This window comes from Zea mays, chromosome 3 (genome assembly GCF_902167145.1).
Source record: "Zea mays cultivar B73 chromosome 3, Zm-B73-REFERENCE-NAM-5.0, whole genome shotgun sequence".
NCBI classification, from domain to species: Eukaryota; Viridiplantae; Streptophyta; class Magnoliopsida; order Poales; family Poaceae; genus Zea; species Zea mays.
The window spans coordinates 111448426-111469036 of NC_050098.1; positions in this window are offsets into that span (position 1 = coordinate 111448426).

A 20611-nucleotide genomic window follows, 5' to 3' on the forward strand; every position below is an offset into this window, starting at 1 on the left:
TGGTGGCCGCGGCTCAGGTCAGAGGAGGAGGCGGACAACTAGAAATTGCTGTCGTGGTGCAGTAAGAGGAGGAGCTAGTGCGGTAAGAAGAGGCAGCCAGAAGGAGTTGGTGTGGCTGTAGTGCTGCTGGTTGGTGTGGCTACAGTGCTGTTGTTATTGGAAGTTGTGTTTACCGGTGCTTGTTGTATAGCTGCTTGATTCAGTGCTTCTGTGAAGATGAGTACAGAAGAGATGGATCTCAAGAGAAGGGAAGAAGAGGCTGCAACGAAGGGAACAATTGGTGGTGGTTCAGGTGGGATTACAAAGAGTGAGATGAGGATTATGATCCAGGAGCTTATGGGGTTGGGGTTGATTGGTGCCAAGGCCAATACAAACCCATCTGAGTTAAAGTTAGAACTTGTGCCAAACGATGTGAAGCTAGAGGGCAGCAAAAATTACTTGAGCTGGTCGAGGAGAGTGCGTGTCCTCTTAGGAGGCAAGGGAGTGGAGCACTACTTGGAGGAGACCTGTGTTGAGCCGGTTGATAAGCTTGGCACTGAATGGAGAACTTGGCATACAACAAACTCTGTGATAGTGGCATGGTTATTGGCATCTATGTCTCCCACTGTTAGCAAGAGGGTGGAAGCTATGCGCACTGCATCACAGATATGGCAGACCTTGAGTAGCATATACTCTCGGAGGGGGAATGTGGTGGTGATGATGGAGATTCAGAATAAGGCAGATGTGGTGAAACAAGCAGGGAGACCAGTGGAGCAATATGCTAGTGAGCTTCAGTACTTATGGGGAGAACTAGATCACTATGCCCCTCTCCAAATGGTTTGTCCACAGGATGCACACATTGTTCATAAGTGGGTAGAGGACAGGAGAGTGACCCACTTCTTAAAGAATCTGGATCCTGAGTTTAAGAGTAGGAGAGCTGCCTTTTGTCACCAGGAGAGTCTTCCTACCATGGATGAGGCTGTGTCAGCCATGATTGATGAAGAGAGCAGACTTCGAATGATGGCTAATGATAATCATGTGAAACCGGTCTATACTGCAATCGAGGATCGAGAATGCTATAATTGTGGGGAAAAGGGACACCTAAGTTACAATTGTCCTAATCCTAGAGGAAATGGTGGCCGAGGATGATCTCGTGGAGGTCGATGGGGTTCTTGTGGGAGTTATGGAAGAGGTCATGGTAGTCATGGAGGAGGTCGAGGTCGTGGTGGTTCTAGGGCCAACATAGCTACCACTGAAGAGAGTCCCTCTGTTACTCTAACTGGGGAACAAGTTAAACAGTGGGAGCAATGGCAGAAGGGCAAGTCTTCTGAGTGCCTCACTGTACCTGTTGAACAAGCCACCAACAACTTTGGTAACTTTGCCAACTATGCCCACATGGGCGAAGGTACTCAGGCACAAGTTTTTGCATCCTCATGTAGGCATCGCATAGATTGGGTCATAGATTCAGGAGCATCAAAGCATGTGACCGGCATGTCCACTTCTTTCAAAACATACACTCCTTATACACATTCTGAGTCGGTTCAAATTGCTGATGGTACATCCCAACAAATCCATGGTATAGGGTCCATAGAGTGTACACCATCTCTGAGCTTGTCATCAGTCCTGCATGTTCCATCTTTTCCAGTCAATCTCCTTTATGTGAGTTCAATCATTGATCAATTCAAGTGCACAATAACATTTGATGAAACCTCTTGTGTCTTTCAGGAGAGGAGGACTGGGAGAAAGATTGGGACTGGAGTCAGGCATAATGGGTTATGGTTCATCAGTCATGAGGAATCAGCTTTGAAAGCAACTGCTAAAGGGGATGTGAAGGAGATTCTGCTACTTCATCGTCGGTTAGGACATATATCTTTTGAGAACTTAAGTCGATTGTACCCTATGATGTTTAAGGGAATGGACAAGAGTAGGCTTGTATGTGATGCATGTGAACTTGGCAAGCATACTAGATCCAACTATCCTAGTATTGGTCTTCGCAGTTGTGAACCGTTTATTCTAATACACTCAGATGTTTGGGGTCCTTGTTCAGTCACTTCTGTGAATGGTGCAAAGTGGTTCGTCACTTTTATTGATTGTTACACTCGTATGACTTGGATCTATATACTTAAGCATAAGAATGAGGTGTTAAAATGCTTTCAAGACTTCCATAAACTGGTTTCTAATCAGTTTAATGCAAGGATTCGAATTATTAGGACTGATAATGGAACAGAGTATGTGAATAATGAATTTAGATCATATATGTCAGGTCAAGGGATTATTCACCAAACAACTTGTGCTGGAACTCCACCTCAGAATGGTGTAGCAGAGCGAAAAAATCGTCATTTGTTGGAGGTAGCAAGATCTCTCATGTTTCAGATGAATGTGCCCAAGTATCTGTGGAGTGAGGCAGTAATGACAGCCACATACCTCATCAATCGAATGCCCTCAAGAATACTTGATATGAAATCACCTACTGAGCTTCTGTTGGGAAAGAGTGACTTTCGAGTTCCACCCAAGGTCTTTGGTTGTGTCTGCTTTGTAAAATATCATCGACCTATGGTGAGCAAGTTGGATCCTCAAGCAGTCAAGTGCATTTTTGTGGGTTATGCATCTACTCAGAAACGATACAAGTGTTGGGATCCTATTGGTAGGCGATTATTTGTGAGTATGGATGTGACATTTCGAGAGGAAGACCCATACTACACAAAGAAAGTTAATCTAGAACAAATCATGGATGACTTCTCTCCGGTTGATGGAAGATAGAGTAGAGAGGGGGAGGATGATAGTGGCCAGGATGGTTGTGGTCGCGGTAGTGATGAGGCTAATGGAGCTTCAGGAGGGGTAATTGTTGGAGGTATGATTCCACCAGAAATGGAGGAAGGGATGACTACGGAGATACTAAGTAATGATGAAGGTAGAGGGGACCATGGTGATCCAACTATGAACATTCAGGAGGAGATAGAGGATGATGAGGCGGTGATTGTTGGGTCTATCCCATGTTCCACGGTAGGGAAGTTGAATGAGAAACATGGGGAGCAACCTGATTGTTCCATTGGAAGACAAGTGAATGAAAAACATGGGAAGCAACCTATAGTATACTATCGGAAGAGGACTAAGAAGCAGGAGGAGCAACCACAACCCGAACAAGTTGAAGCTCCAGTCCCATATCTCTCTTCAGACTCCTCTCCAGATCTAACTAGTAATATCTCTCCAATCTCTGTTTCTCCCATCCCTGAACATGAAGAGTTACCTCTTGCACAAAGAAGAGAACCTAGAATAAATGCTGGGAAACCTCCTTCTCGTTATTGTTATGAACATGACATTGCTAAGTATGTCTCATACTCTAGTGTCTCTTCTGCATATAGAACCTTCATTGCATCATTACAAACTGTGTCTATCCCGAAAGATTGGAGGTGTGCTAAACAGGATCCAAAGTGGAAGGATGCCATGAAAGAAGAGTTGTTTGCCCTTCAAAAGAACAAGACATGGGAACTTTTTCATCTTCCAGAAGGAAAGACGGCGGTGGGATGCAAGTGGGTCTTCACAGTAAAGCAGACTCTAGAAGGAAAGGTTGACAGGTACAAAGCGAGACTGGTGGCGAAAGGATATAGTCAGACATATGGGATTGACTATGATGAGACCTTCACACCTGTGGCAAAAATGGGCACGGTGAGGACCTTAATCTCATGTGCGGCCAATTTTGGTTGGCCACTTCATCAGTTGGATGTGAAGAATGCATTTCTTCATGGTGACCTACAGGAAGAGGTCTATATGGAAATTCCACCTGGGTTTGCAAATGAACAGACTGTTGGAAAAGTGTGTAGACTTAAGAAATCACTCTATGGCCTGAAGCAATCACCACGTGCATGGTTTGATAGATTCAGGCGAGCAATTTGTGATATGGGCTACTATCAATGTAATGGAGATCACACGGTCTTCTACAAACATCAAGGCTCTTGTATCACTATCCTGGCTGTCTATGTTGATGACATAGTGATCACCGGAGATGATGTGGAGGAGATCAAGAAACTGAAGAAAAAACTAAGTGGAGCCTTTGAGGTAAAGGATCTTGGACCACTTCATTACTTTCTTGGGATTGAGATTGCTAGCTCGTCTAAAGGAATCATTCTCTCTCAAAGGAAGTATGTTCTTGATCTATTGACAGAGACAGGAATGCTTGGGTGCCGTCCATGTGGCTCACCCATTGATAAAAATCACCAAACTTGTGCCGAGTCAGGTGACCCTGTGAATCAAGAAAGATATCAGAGGATAGTGGGTCGGTTGATATACCTTTGTCATACGAGACCGGACATTGCTTATGCAGTGAGTGTGGTGAGTAGGTATATGCATGATCCTAGAACAAGACATATGGAGGTGGTCTATCAAATTCTGAGATACCTGAAGGGAACCCCTGGTAAGGGGTTGTGGTTTAGAGCGAATCAACACCTGAATCTGGTGGGTTACTGTTATGCTGATTGGGCAAGCAGTAGAGATGATCGGAGATCCACATCTGGATACTGTGTGTTTGTGGGAGGTAATCTTGTTTCATGGAGAAGCAAGAAACAAGCTGTAGTGTCTCGGTCTACTGCAGAAGCCGAACATAGAGCGATGGCTTTAGCTCTATGTGAGATGATGTGGTTGAAAGATCTTCTGAAGGAGCTTCGGGTGTTGAAAAACGAGACTATGTTACTTCATTGTGATAATGTAGCAGCGATCAATATAGCAAATAATGCAGTCCAGTTTGACCGCATGAAACATGTGGAGATTGATAGGTTCTTCATCAAGGAGAAGATTGATGCTGGGATTTTGAAGTTAAAGTATATTAAGTCTCGTAATCAGTTAGCAGATAGTCTCACAAAAGGTCTAGGTCCTAAAGATAATGAATTGGCATGTAGCAAGATGGGAATGTTGAATATATTTAGCCCATCTTGAGGGGGAGTGTTGGTGTAAACAGTTCAATGTAAAAGGACCTCCTTGTATAATGGAGTAATATACTTTGTGGGAGCTGCAGCCCGAGTGGGTACAACACAATACACCAAACAACATTTTCCCATTTTTACAAGACTTGATCTTTTCCTCTTTTAAGAGACCTTATGTTAGATCACATTTTTATGTTGTTGTAGTTCTTTTACCAGCTTGGGGGCTATTTCTTTGGATTGCCAACAGGGTTTGTTGTTGATTCCATTAGAGCAACAATTGGTGCAACTGCTGCATTTCTACTTAGCAGTGGTATGTATAGTAATTGTTCTTTTTCTATATTAAAAAATATCTTGCAAATCAAATATTGTTGTAGGAGAATTTGGTTGGTTGCCTAGTTATTGTTGTCGTTAATGTTATAAATTGTGTATTTTGTGGTGCATGCCTTTTTATCTTTTGTTTTGACTGCAACAACATTAAAGATTTTTTTACATAGCATGCACCTTGATCCTGTGGATAATTATGTCTGCCAAACTGATATACATTAAAAAGTTCTCGGACAGTTAGTTTTCTTACTAAAATAATGTTCTACTTATTTCATAATGTTCATATTGAGTTCTCTAATATTATGGGCATTTTCTTGTCAAACTGAACTAACAGACCACACGGAAAATAGAGCTTACACTCCAAATGTTCAGCCATTTGACTATCACTTATGTGTGATTTTGCAGGATATATTTTCTAGATATTTGGTTACTCTGTCATATAGCAAGTATCCCCAACTATCTTTGTTTGACTATATATTGGGGTGGCATTGTATGGTTGGTGCACCCTGCCACTACTCTCATGGATGCCATATTTCTTTTTATCGATTGCGATCTTTGTTGGAATACATGTTTGGCCAACATTAACTATCTGGCAAGTTCATGCACATTTTTATGGCGGTTTAATAAATTGTTTTTCCTCACACTATGGCAGATTGGAGCGACAAAGACAGAGTTCTTCTGCAAGGCATTTGAAGAAGTTCATGAGAAACTTGTACTAACTTGCCTCCCTCAGTCGCCATTTTAATACCAACAATTCATACACACTAAGGCCCCGTTTGTTTCGTTGGAATTGAATTCTATTTTAATAATTATAATTTAGACAAAACTAATTAAATTCATATATTTATATATGTAATATATTTGTATATTATCTTAAATCATATGAGAGAGATAGTTATATACTACATTTATGTTATAGCGAAGCAAGTAAAAGAGTATGCTATAAGTTGTACATCCGAAAAATAGCATGTAAATTTATAGAATCAATTTTCATCTCTCACCTCATGAATTTGAGATAGACTTATATGATAACTTTGGAAAGTGGTGGAATGTCACATTATAAAACAATAGCATATTCCATTAGTAAGATTCCAATTCCTCAAAATAAAAGGAAACAAACGGGACCTAGAGGTTTACTTTCCGGAATTGACCCATGTGCATGCAGGTTCATGCAGAGAGGTGAGGAGGAAGGTGCGACGGCGACAGCTAGAGTTTGATGCCGTTTGAACCACCTTACAAAAGACGACACGTGAATTAGAATTGTGTTTTTCTTGCTTAGTATATGAAATGCATTTATGCATACTGAAATGCATTTATGCAGGTTACATAAACATATTGAGATAGGATATAACGACCCATTCAAATAGAGCACAAATAACTGTAAATGTTTGAAACATCTTTAAACAATTATCTCATTTAATTAAAGTCTACTTGTATGATAAATAAAAACTGTAGCAACGCATAAGCACTTAACTATGAAACATTAAGAATAGCAGCAGGTGTCTGACATATGAAAAATGGTTTCACAGAATTTAGCTGTTTTCCTAAAGTTATAGAGATCTTTGTCAAGCAAACATATTGATGCACACTAGACAATTATCTTTGTTCAACTTATAATCATTATGGTCCTACTATAGTTTTAATATGTTGCCTCAATTCGATGTATTGCGAGAACTTAACCACTCTTCATTTACTCAGGTATGAAGCTGAGCTTGCTGCAGCAGCTGCACAACCTCTTCCTGATGACGATGATGACCTGGTTGAGTAGAAAGGGTCATGAGTCCACGACTTGGGAGTTCTGCCTTGTGTTTTAAGTTGTTCTAGGGTGAACTCTATCTTGAGGTCTCATTGCCTGGATCATCTTTCTCTCCTTGGTTGTGTTGCAACTTTTAAGTGTGGAAATAGCTAGATTAAAATAACAAAATTCATGTATGGCTAGAATCACAAATGGATTATGAAACATTTTCTCATAGCAGTATAACACACATTTGTACATAAGTTATCATGTTATTATATGTTCCCGTTGCAATGCACGGGCAGTCGGGCACTCACCTAGTAAAATCATAATCAAAGAATAAACCAAAATATTACATGTACACAGGCAGGGAGCAAACGGAGGCGAACTTCTTCATGTAAGGGCTAGATTGAAAACCCCATTTTCCCAAGGGTTTTACATTTTCCCAAGTGAAATTAGTTCATCTTCCTTTGGAAAAATTGAAATCCCTTGAAAAAATACCCAAACTAGCCCTAAAGAAATTCCACACTGCTTCTCCACGTACATCGGCAGAGACGAAAGAGAGGCAGGGAATCCGGCGTCAGGATGGTGCACGGGTATCCGGCGGCGTGGGGAAGGAAGGGAAGGCGTCGATGCTTACAACAACTGGTCGGTGACGCGGGTGAGAAATGGCGATGTCGGTGCTTGCTAGCACTGGCCGATGGCGCAGGAGAGCAAGGCAAGACAGAGGGCCACCGTGAAGATAAGCCGACGGTTGCACGCTTGGTCTAACGAGAAGAACATAGGCGTGGCCGATGGAGTTAGGTTTCGTGGAATAGAAATGAAACATTTTTTCTCTGTAATAGAAGGTATTAGTGGGTAAATATCACAGAACTCCATGTCTACAACTATTTTGGAGTGGTTTGGAGTTGGGAAAGAGGTGCTCCAAACTCCTGATTCAAAATGAACTAGAGCTCCACCAACTCCATGGAGTTGGACTGCTCCAAAAAAAGGTAGAGTTGGAGTATTTGGTTGGCTCCACTCAACTCTAGTATGGAATTTGAAGTTGGAGCCATGCCAAACAACTACTGTTCGGTGGAGCAAAGTTATGCCAAATACGCCCTAAGTAATATAGAGATGTAAACTCTCATCGTGACATGTCTGATGCATTTAAGTGAGCTAGCCATCGTGACATACATGTCTAGTTCATAGAATCTGGTGCACACCTACATGTCTAGTGTTCGATATGTAGCTGCCCTATTCTTTACACAACATCGGATATTGTTCTGTGGCATGTTTGAGGTGCCTCATGTGTCTGGTACTACCGAGATGCATGTATTTTTCTTCATTTCTTCGTGTGTCTTCTTTCAGACTTCTTCCATCTAGACTGTTTGTACATATTTGTAGATCTTCAATATGCCCTATGATGTTTTGTTTGATATGTTGATCATGCAGGTCGTCACTTGTTAAGTACAAGACCATCTTGCATTCGTTTGAATTATATCTTTATATCTTTGTATTCTTGCAAACAACATTAGTTCAAACGGTGATGTTATTCATAAAAACCAACATCTGAACTTAATTAGTGGCCCATAAGGTCCATTTTTTATAGTTTATGTACTTCGAGTCGCTCTAGATCATTTCTATTTTGACGTGACATCCAGTGCATGTGCTTGCAAGCTTAGTATCCACATAATATGTTTCCCGATGGCTACCTCGGATGCTTTACAAGAAAATATTTCACCAAATAATCAAACATGGTAATAATGTAACAATTGGAATAAAGATGTGCGGACCTAGTACTTAACGGAAATCGTAGACTAAAGCAGAGGAGCCTTCGCCTTTGTTTAAACACCAACCAAAAAATCAATAAATAAATAAAGTGTTGAGCATCATTTGTAACACTAGGCACGTCCAACTCTGAGAACGGACAGTTTAGGCCGCGGATGGTCTGTCCGTGGGTGGGAACCATCCACAATTATTAGATTAGAACATGTGGGATTAACGTCTTTTCCGCACATGTTTATCCATCTAAATCCATGGATTTTGTTACGAAACGCCTAGGAGCGGGTCCATACCTCCTCCAATATATATAAAGGGGTACAACCGATTGTTAACATCATCAGTCGAACCATTCAATCTATTTATCATGCTTCTACTTTTCGTGACCTAGGAGTAGCAGTAAATTAGACTTCTCAAACTCGATTTCATCTCTTTTCGGCTCTACGTCGTCTAGAGTTGTCTTGGGTGGCCTACTGATCCCAAGACAGACCTAGGATCTCTCTCCTCCCTGATGGGTCTCTCCCAGGGGTCAGATCTAGGTGCTGTTGGTGAACGCCACCGTCTCTGCGCACACGCGGACCATCCGACCACTAGGCGCGGATCGTTCGACTTGGCGCAGAGAAGAACCCAACCCTGACGTAGGTCGTGGAATGTTCGACCCAACGCCATGGACCGTCCGCACTGCTGCAGAGAGCAGTGTCGCTGGTACACCTCATAGTGATTGACGCCTAGATTGGTACCAACACAGTTTTTGGTGACTCCACTGGGGACAAAGCGTGAAGATCTATCAGATCGACCCTCAATGGTCGGTCCAAAAGATCAACATCATCGAGCCGACTATGGAGTCTCTATCGGCTAAAGATCAGCAAGAATTCGGGGAACACGAAGAACATCTGATCAAGGAGGCCCATGCCAAATTCCTGACAAACTTCAAGGTGGACAGGAACCACAAGGTCGTCCGACAATAGGCGACTGATCTGGCTTCTCTCTGACCTGCTCCAACTACCCCCAAGGTAATGAAACAAACGAAATCCAAACTCTTAAATCTTTACATAGATGAACAACGAGAACAAATACAATAAATAATAGGGGGTATGCAAGACAATTACAAGATGCTAGCATGTGCATTTCATAAATCTATTATTGCTAATTTTTCTTCGCATGAGGTTGAGACTAGGGAAAATACGCACGATTCATCGGCAGCAAATTGGCACGACCAATCTCAACCACTTTACGGATGCTGGTGAACACATATCCTGAACAACCATAGCATCTTGCATAGATTGGGGGTAAATATATTGATCTGCGGATAATCGAGCTGTCCGCACATGAGTGCGGACCATCCGAACTAGCGGCGGCTAGCCTAGTTTTCCGAATTGAACCACCGAAATCCGTGCCAAGGCCACCACATCCCACTCAAACCCTAACAAACCAATTCTGATCGTCCGCGCATAGTGCCGGACAGTCCAAATACATCCTCGAACGGTCCGCCTATACGGCCGAACAGTCCGACGCTAAATATGTAGAACGTGATGTTAGTTATCATCACCCATATCTACATCCTTCTCATCCAAGCTTCCTCTTACTCCCTATGGCTCCTCAACATCATAGCATCACCCCACAGATACGTGGCAGCGAGCACTTTTCGGCCCCGTAGAAGGCCATAAAAGGATGACCAGTCATATGAGCCACCTATGGCAAACATTAATGCTCCACAGAACTCAAACCCCTTGGCAAGAAGGCAACATAATACCCAAACACCCACACCATTAATAGACCAGAGGGCCGGTGGACTACCACAGACCGCCACTGACATAATAAGGGAAGAGATAGCTAGGGCGTTCCGAGATAAGCTTGGAGTTAACATTATCCCTTCGGGGCAGTTGTATCGAAAGCCCTATGAAAGCCGATTTGACTACAACCCATATCCTAGTGAACATCAATACCCGAATTTTCAAAAGTTTCGGGTGACTAGGGTAAAAGCACGCATGAGCACATAGGCCAATTCCTATCACAATTAGGAGAATTAGCTAATACAGAGGTGTTCTGCGTTTGTTTATTTTCATTGTCTCTAACTGGGAATATATTCGCTTGGTATAACACGCTGCCACTTAACTCTATTTTTCGTGGGAGGATTTAGAACAAAAAATTTATGATTATTTTTCTCTGGCGATTATGAGTTAAACATGGTAGACTTAGTAGCTCTACGACAGGGGAAGGACGAATTGGCTAATGACTGCATCTGGAGGTTCCGAGACACAAGAAACTAATGCTTCCAAATCCACCTTGCGGAAAAGCAACTAGAAGGATTAACTTTTAATGGAATGAGATATTATTTAAAAGAAAGGCTAGAAGGTATTAAATTTTTATGCTAGCTCAATTACACCAGAGAGCTTTGGCTTGCGAAAGCCGAAGCAAAGACACTGCTAAAATGGTTCATCACAATGTCCATATGGTAGATTATGATCAGAGTAGCCCAGATGACGAGCCACAAGAAGTGTACGCCGCTGAGATGGTTTGGCCAAAATAGGACAAAACTTCAGTTTATTCTTCTCTGTAGCTGGCTCAAAAGAAACATCAAGACGAAGTTAAATTTACATTTATTGTTGCAAATGTGACAAAATATTTGATGAGTTACTTAAAAGCGGCAACATTAAAATAAATCATATTATTCCATCTACCGATGAGCTTAAACATCGTCTTTATTGCAAGTGGCATAATTCATTCTCTCATGCCACTAATGATTGTAATGTGTTTCGATGACATGTCCAATCGTCCATTAACGAGGACCGGTTGAAATTTCAAGAAATTAAGGTGGACACAGAGCCCTTTCCGATGAACATGATCAATTTTTACAATAAAAAACTCTTGGTTCGGCCTAATGCCGCCGATAAGGGCAAATACAAGGAGACCATCATCGGCAACCCGTGGGATGCCAATAAAAATACCAAAATTTCCTACAGGAAAGTGGTTGCGGAAAGGACCCCAGATGGAGGGGAGACATTGAAGGTCACCATCATGGCCTCTAACACTGAAGGGCCGACGCTGGCGGGTGGCTAGGCACAAACCCCTACATTGCGCACCACAGATGGTCCAACACATTGGCGCAGATGGTTTAGTTCACAGCCGGATAGTCCAGGCGGGTCTGGCAGATAGTCCGACAACGACCAGGTATAGCGACGGACACGTACCTTTAGACCACAATGAACAGAAATAGGAATGTGGAAGACGAATACATTCAAAGCATTCGGTCGGATGGTCAAAGCTGGTCCAACCTTTGATCAATTATTATCTAAATATGTCAAGAAAAGGGTCGGTCTTAATGATCGGCTAGCAAAGCGACCACATTCACCTTCCCGGAGAGACATGTAGGATCTATTGAGTCACCTAAAAACAAAGTCCAATTAATACCCAACATACCAGTATGGGCACCTCCACCTCAGTATGCACATGTGCCTTATCATTATGCATACCCACCACCACTATATGCCCTAAATCAGATGTGGGGCATGCCACTATATCTATATGGGATGACATAATACCCCACTTGGGGGGCACCCCAAACTTCTGTATTTGATAGGTTGGAGCGACCAGTGCAAGACCAATTGGGTTCACATCAATTTGGTCACCAGGCACAGGTCCAGCAAGGTTTCCAGACTACTCTGCCACAAAGACCGCTCAGTCCGACAGGGGGCAAGGAGAGAAAATATCCACAAGCGCCAAGAGAATGACAAGTGGAGATATCATCAAGATAGGGACAACAGATGTCGTCATACAGGGCAACAATGAAGGGATAATGATTTTTGGTAAATCAGCCAAGTTAGACGAGGAAACTCCACAGGAGCAACTAGTAAAACTCCACCAAAAGTACTCCATGCCCCAATGGTGCCCATCGGGATTAACACGTTCTCAAAAGCGAAAATTACACCACCTAAGGGCAAAAGAGAGCAGATAAAAGGAGGTAGAAAAAATATTTAATGATAAACATCTGCAGTATCCACCGCCACAAAAAGGTGGAGACAAAAGGCCACCAAAGCAAATCAAGCGACCACAAAAATAGAAAACGAAACAGCAGTTATGCAATCCCCTGTAGGTACAGCGGACAGTCCAGCTCTAGAAGCCAGACTATCCGAAACAAACGCAGACCGTCCAACCCCTGAGTCCGAAATGTCCGCACCTCACCAGGATGCCTCCAACGATGTGCCAGCACCTATGGATGAGGAGAACATCGAGGAGGATGACTTATTGGGAGAGGACCTGGTCGAATACGGAGCCTCGCCCGAGCACTCAGGTATGGATGTTAATGTGATTACATTTTCAACCGATTATACTACTATAGGTGATGATGAACCTGTAGTTGCTCAATTTTATTTTGGTCCTAAAGAGGTAGTCTTCACCAAACCAAAAGAATCGGTCAACCACTTAAAGCCACTCTTTGTGCATGGTCATATCGATGGAATACCGATTGCTAGAATGTTGGTAGATGGTGGGGCAGCCATGCATTTATTGCCCTATTCATTATACAACAAATTGGGTAAGTAGGACGACGAGCTGATCAGGACTAATATGATGCTCAGTGGTGTTGGGAGCGACAGTCCGATCAAGACCAAGGCTGTCACGTCCGTTGAATTAACCATCGGGACAGAGACCCTCGTTGTTGCTTTCTTTGCCATCGAAGTAGAAGGGAATTATAGTATGATCTTAGCCAGAGATTGGATCCATGCAAATCAATTTATACCTTCTACTTTACATCAAACTTTGTTACACTGGGTGGGCAATGATGTAGAAAAGGTACACGCTGATGTATCGGCTTGCATTGCTATAGCCCATGCCCCCGTACTTTGGACCAATGAGACTGCCAGATGTCTCATGGGAGTTGATTTTTCTGATTATCGGTTCATAAGTATAGACAGAAATGGCTTCATTCCTGTAATGCTAGAGTCGATGGCGAATGGACTAAATCATAAATAAAGTTAAAATGATGTACACACCCACAGATGACAATTGCCAGGTCACGAATGGTCTGGCTCCTAGGACCGGACGGTCTGAGGTACACCAGGGAGCACCGTAGATTGAGGGCCCTCTCAAGAACGGTCCGGTCCCTAAGGCCAGACAGTTTGACATTCTCGCAGACAATCTAGCCTCCTAAGACCAGACGGTCCAGTGGCCACCAGAGAAGACCACGGAGCGAGTCCACTATCATGGACAATCCAGCCCCAGAGGTTGGACAGTCTGTAGCCGCATAGAGAGTCTTAAACTCCTCTAAGGTCACTACAATAAAAGAGTTTAGAGATCTCGACAAATTAGGATAGGGGTTCACATCGGCCGATCTTTTGGAGGAAAATGACATAGGAGATGGTAGAACTCTAAGGCCAACTTTTGTAAACAAGACCCTAAAAGCCGATCCTAGGGAAGAAATAATTGACTTATTAAAAGAATATTTTGTTTGCTTTGCTTGGAGCTACACTGAGATGCCAGGATTAAGTAGAGAGCTAGTGGTGCATCAGTTGCCTATTAAGCCCGGTTTTAGGCCCTTCAAGCAAAGACCGAGGTCATCGTCTGGACTTACTCCCTAGGATTAAGGACCAAATTCACCGTCTCTTAGAAGCTATGTTTTATTAGGCCTTGCAGATATGTGGAGTGGGTCTCTAATATTATGTCGGTAGAGAAGAAGGATTCAGGTAAGCTCAGAGTATGTACTGATTTCTGCAATTTAAATAGAGCGACTCCTAAAAGATGAATATCCTATGCCTGTAGCCGACATATTAAGTAATAATGCATCGGGAAATAGAGTTATTAGCTTTCTTGATAGTAATGCCAGATATAATCATGGCCGAGAAAGATGCATCTAAAACGACCTTTATATGTCTTGGCTTTATTGGTTTATTTGAGTGGGTTGTTGTGACATTCGGTTTGAAAAATGTTGGTGCCACTTATCAAGGGTTATAAATTTGATCTTTCATGAGTTGTTAAAGAACAGTGTGGAGGTTTACAATGATGATATAGTAGTCAAATGGGCTGAATTTGATTCTCATAAGCTGATTTGTGCAAAGGCTTTGATAAGATGTGTCGGTGTGGTCTAAAAACGAACACATGTAAATGTGCTTTTGGGGTGTCGGCTGGCAAGTTCTTAGGATTCATTATTCATGAGAATGGCATAGAGAAAGACCCCGACTGAATTAAGTCCATTCTGAATGTAGGAGCTCCAACTTGTAAGCTTGAAATTCAGAAGTTTCTCGGCAAGGCAAACTATTTGCAAAGATTTATTTCTAGCTTAGCCGAGAAGGTTGACGCTTTTACTCCTATTCTTCGACTTAAAAATAATGCTGATTTTACTTGGGGCAGAATAGTAGGAAGCTTTTGATCTTCTTAAAAACTATTTGTCTTCGACTTCAGTATTGAAAGCACCAAAAATTGGAGTACCATTTAGGTTATACATTGCAACGAAAGGTAATGTTATCAGAGCTGTTCTGACTTAGGAGACCAAAGGGAAGGAGCATGTTGAGGCCTACTTAAGCTGGAGACTGGTGGATGTTGAAACAAGGTATACCTTTGTTGGAAAATTATGCTTATGCTTGTTTTATGAATGCACCAAGCTTACGTGTTATCTATTGTCTAGTCCTTGCACTATTTCTTATCAAACTGATGTGATTAAATACATATTGCAAAACCCAATCATGAGTAGTGGAATTGGTAAATGGGCTTATGCACTTATAGAATATGACTTGGCTTATGAATCATTAAAATCTATGAAAAGCCAGGTTGTAGCTGATTTTATTGTATAGCATCGGATTGATGATACTCATGAGCTAGACATGTCATACGTCACTATTACTCCCAAGAATCTGTATTTTGATGGATCAGTTTGTAATGAGGGACAAGGGATTGGCATACCTCACTATTACTCCCAAGACTCTGTATTTGACCAAAGAATGCTTCTTTTGACTTCTCTAGCCGATTGAAAACTTATTGCCCTAACAATCAAGCCGAATATGATGCCATCTTATTCGGTTTAGAACTTTTAGATTATATGGGAGTAAAACATGTGAAGGTATTTGGTGATTCTTAGCTAGTAGTCTAACAGATTTTAGAGGAACTAGTTATATGCCCGTGTGTTGCTACGGACGTTGAAAATTGGTATAAAATATAGATATGGAACGACAATCATCACTATGATATGCAAAATTCGTGTGACAATATCAGTGTAACACTAATATTATATTGATGATATAAATATATAATATTATTTCAAGTACACCGACTCAAATAGAATGAACTGATGTCGAACAAACATTATTTTACCTATATATCTAGGTAGACCTCGTTTAAATGAGATTTTATTTAAAAAAGACATCAATCCTCTAAATTTCGTTTTCGGTTTCCCTATTTTTGTCTATTATCATAGCTCGCTTGAAAAAATTGCAAAGATTCCAAGAAAACGATGAGTTAACATGAAAAAGGATGAAGCCACAAAATTAGAAATAGAATGGTTCAATTCAATTTCTAGTATCTTTTACAATTCAATTTCTATTGCAACCTGTCAGTTTTGCACCCAAAAAGCTCTTATTGAAGGATCTTACGACGAAATTTGTTAGAATTGAAACATATAGGTGCACACACATGATCGAAAGTATGTACCTTTTCCTTGGTCTGGTTCTAGATGAGGTCTAGGTAGTCCTTCGACATATTAGGGTCCAGTACAACCAAAGTCTAGAAAAGAAACGTGAGTAAAACATCACAATGCCAACCATACTGATGAGAGCAGAGCAAACCTCACTGTCGCATACAGAATTGGAACATCCAGGTGCGCACAAATGATTGAAAGTATGTCTCCTTTCCTGGGTCTGATTCTGGATGAGGTCCAGGTAATCCTTTGACACATTAGGGTCCAACACAACCGAAGTATATAAAAGAAACGTGAGTAAAACATCTCAATGCCAACCACCAATTGCAAACAACAAGTGCATTACTTTGATCGTATACAAGTGTTATAAATAATAAATATACAGTTGTAGGCTATGAAATTGCAAGAAAAAATAGGATAGATGGATTAACGAGAGCTTACAAAATAAGTGGTCGGCGCGAAGGCAAACCTGCCAAAGAAACCGAGCAGTGCATCGAAGAAGGGGAAGGTGATGACTATGAACATTGTGAACATTGCACAAGGTTGCATCACATCAGTTCAGTGAGGCGCCAATTTGGAGCACAAGTTCAGTTCAACTCAGCTCAGGTCAACTCAGTTCAGACTCATGTGCATTACCAACATAGACGGTCCGTGCAATCAAACGCAATTTGAGACCGAGAGAGAGCCACAGCTTCTTCACCAGCATAGTCTCTATCATGTCAAACACTGGCATAACATAGATCTACTTACAAAAAACATGATAGCACACAACTTCTATGTTGATTCTACGACTTCTAGCAGTGCTAGTACAAGAAGGGGATGAGACTGAAAGCCAAAGACAAATCAGTCACTTCCTGGAAATACATGTTATCAGCAAAAGGCTACTAGAATAGTACTGTGTATATATCAACACACAATTTTTAGAGTGAAGCTTAATCAGTGCTGAAAAAATTAAAAGATGTGTACCATCAGCATGAGCATCTTTGGGGTTTGTTTTATAATATGTTGTTGTGCTCTCTTGCTTTTCAGTGGATACTCATGCTTCCTTTGTTCGTTTAACTGCCACAGCCATGTGATTGTGCCCTTTTTGGAACTCATTTAGAATGTCTTAGAGAGGAAGATCATCAGCCACCCAGAACGGCGACAATATACATATGCACCCACTACGCATGAGATTTATAATTTTTTTCCTTTCCCACTACAAATAAATTTAAACAGAAATTATGTGGAAAACATGCAAGCTTAGATTTGAAAATTTACAAAGGGGAGGGGATTTGTAGTATCATCTTGATATGCTTCTTTTACCAAGCAGTGTTTTATTGAAATGGAATAGGAAAATCGGTAATATTGAGACACACGAAAAGAGTTGAAACAAGGCAGAACAGTCTCAAAAGTCATAGTTTGCTCTTGCAGCGAGTTGAGAGTTCCTGCACAAGCTAATCCTTCAGATGCCTTCTCAGCAGCTTGTTCGAAGCCGTTCTTAGGAACTCAGCAATGACTTTGACAAAGCCCACTTGTAAGATTGATTGATGATTTCAGTGTTGACATGTATATCAGATCATTCGACCTCAATGGGGCAGAAATGGGAAGTTGGTCTTATACCTTGAAGACAGGATTGATGTTCTTCTGAATTGGCAGTCTATAACTTCCTCTTGAGAAGATGCATGCCAAACTGGGCCAATTTATATTTTAGCACTACCAAGATAGCTAGATGTTTTGGTCCCCCACCAGAAGGTTTGATGCTAACTGTTGTTGTTTCTAGCAGATACTCGACAGCACTGCGTTGACCTTAGTTAGCTCAGCTTCCAGCTCTCCAAGCTTTATCTATTATTAGTCAGTGTTAAAACAACAACCCAAGATTTATTGTGCATGATCAGGGAGTATCCCATTGACTAACATACCTCCAAGTCATCAAAATCTAGATGAGTATCATTTAGTTGTGTAGGAGAGTTATGTCAACTTTTGACATCAGCTCCTTGAAAAACCTTAATTACGGGCCATTTCACTATAGATTTTGAACTGCAAGAAAGTATAGCAGAACTATAAACATAACATGGAAAACCATATCACAGATGGGAAAATAATCCTAATTGTACTTTATATAGTGAATAAATAAAAGTGAGGTTTACTATGGTTTAGGAAATGCCAAGTTTATATAGCTTTAAGCCTGGAATTGCGTAATCGAAGGGAGGAGCATCATTGTTTATATTGTTATCTTTGAAATTTAGCATCTGCCAAGCAGTAGAGATGGCCAGATAAAAGAATTTCAGGGCAACTTACAAAGGAGTCAAGACTCAAGACAAAAGGCTTACATTTGCAATATTTGATATATATATTTGTCAGATCCATGGTGAAAATGGGTCCCAGTGTCCCACCACTTAGAAACTTGATTTTTTTCACCATCTTCAACCATCCAACTTCAAAAAGGGTTAATAACTTAGATCAAGCAAGACCTAAAGCCCAAGAAAATCAATGAGTCAAAGGAAAATGATGAAAGGAAAATTTGCACAATTATTGAGCGAAACATCAAACATGTCCATAAAAAACTTAGTTGTTTTAGTGGCCAAGTTGAGGTGCTATCTATGCAGCTTTCAAGAACGAGAAGCCCTTTGTTATTTTTTGGCAAGTAGAGGACATTTGTAAACTATAAACAATAACTTGTTGCTTGCAAGTCATGTTGATCTGTCTGATGATCCAAGACAGCCTAACCTACATTTGATAAAAAAGAATAGCAATTCCATCACCAAACACTAAACCACACACCCAATCCACCCTACGCTAAATTTATCAGACAAAAGGGGATTAAGTTCATTGTATTTCCGGCCTCTATATAAGAGTTTTGTAATAACACAGGTAAAGCATGGAGAACAGTTCTCCATTTTTAACCAAATGAAATTTTTTAGGACCTACGAATCATACTACAAGAGATCGAGCATAATGCTACTTGCGAACAATGAATATGTTCTACAGGGGATCGAGCAGACCACTACTTTGTGAATAGTGTATGCCCCTCAACGCAACACTTCATTCTAGCCCGACAGCCAAGCTCTCGCCAAAGCACCATAGTAACAAGCAACAGTCATCATGAGAAGAGAACTGATAAAAGAGAGAGAGAGAGAGATAGAGCAGCAGGCAGGGAAACCATACCTTTTGGGCTTGTTCGGTCCACGAGCTCCTGTAGCTTCTCGCTATAGCGATGGTACAAAGTGTCCAGTCGGCATGGCATGAATAGCTCAGTGCACATGATCTTGCGTAGCGCACGCTAGTGCGGCGCATTGGCCAGCCAAATCGTGGAGTTCCGGGCATGGGCGTCGAGGGCGTCCGGCACAGACCTGCTGCTGCAAATGGTGTCTTGTCTCTACATTATTACATCATATTACAGTTTAACAGTTGAAACTAAAGTGTCCGCGCCAGGAACAAAAAAAAGTGAAACAAACTGCTGGTCAACTAGATTGTCTATTCATCAGACTCCAACAAAAGAAATATGTGCACATCACGCAAGACATTCAGTCTCATCAGTGTCTATCTGTCTGTATGTTCTGTCTGTCTCCCCTGATTGTGTCCCACAACAATAGAATCCCTAGCAAGCGATGAGCAACACCATGCAATGATCAGATGTGATGCCCAAGCAGCGAAGCTCAAGACATCGAAGCCACTTGCACACCAAAAGTGATGGCACTCACTCTGTCATCAAAGAAAGAGACCGCTGAAAGCGATGCTAGTATGTGGACAAATATGCTCCATGTCTCCTATATTCCTCCAAGAATCAAAACCTAACCATCATTACCACGTGAGCAAAAATTGCTACCAACACAAAATTTAGATTGCACCCACATTACTAATGTAAGGAAAAATCAAGTGTTATTGCTTACCAACACAAAATGGACACCTGTAGATAGCAACTTTTGCATTTTTAGCTGCTATAGCGTGGGATCTGTTATAGGATGAGCTCATGTTTTCAATCAGATATGTAAGCGGGTGCTCGGTTTCGCACAGAAGGAAAGAAAGAGGAGGGGTACACGTACCTAGCATATCGAGGTGGCCGCTAGCCCTAAACCCCTGCCGATCCATGGAGGCCGCCGCGCCCGACGGGGCCGGCAAGGCATCCCCGGCCCCCGAGGAGCTCGACTAGCCGCCCAAGCTCCGCCTCCTCGCGCCGCCGCCAGCTGTGGGGACGGACGATCCGCAATTCCTCAGCTCGATCATCGGGGACGCGGCCGCCCCTCCCTCGCCCCCGCCGATGCCGCCGCTCATGTAGAAGCGGAAGGGGGG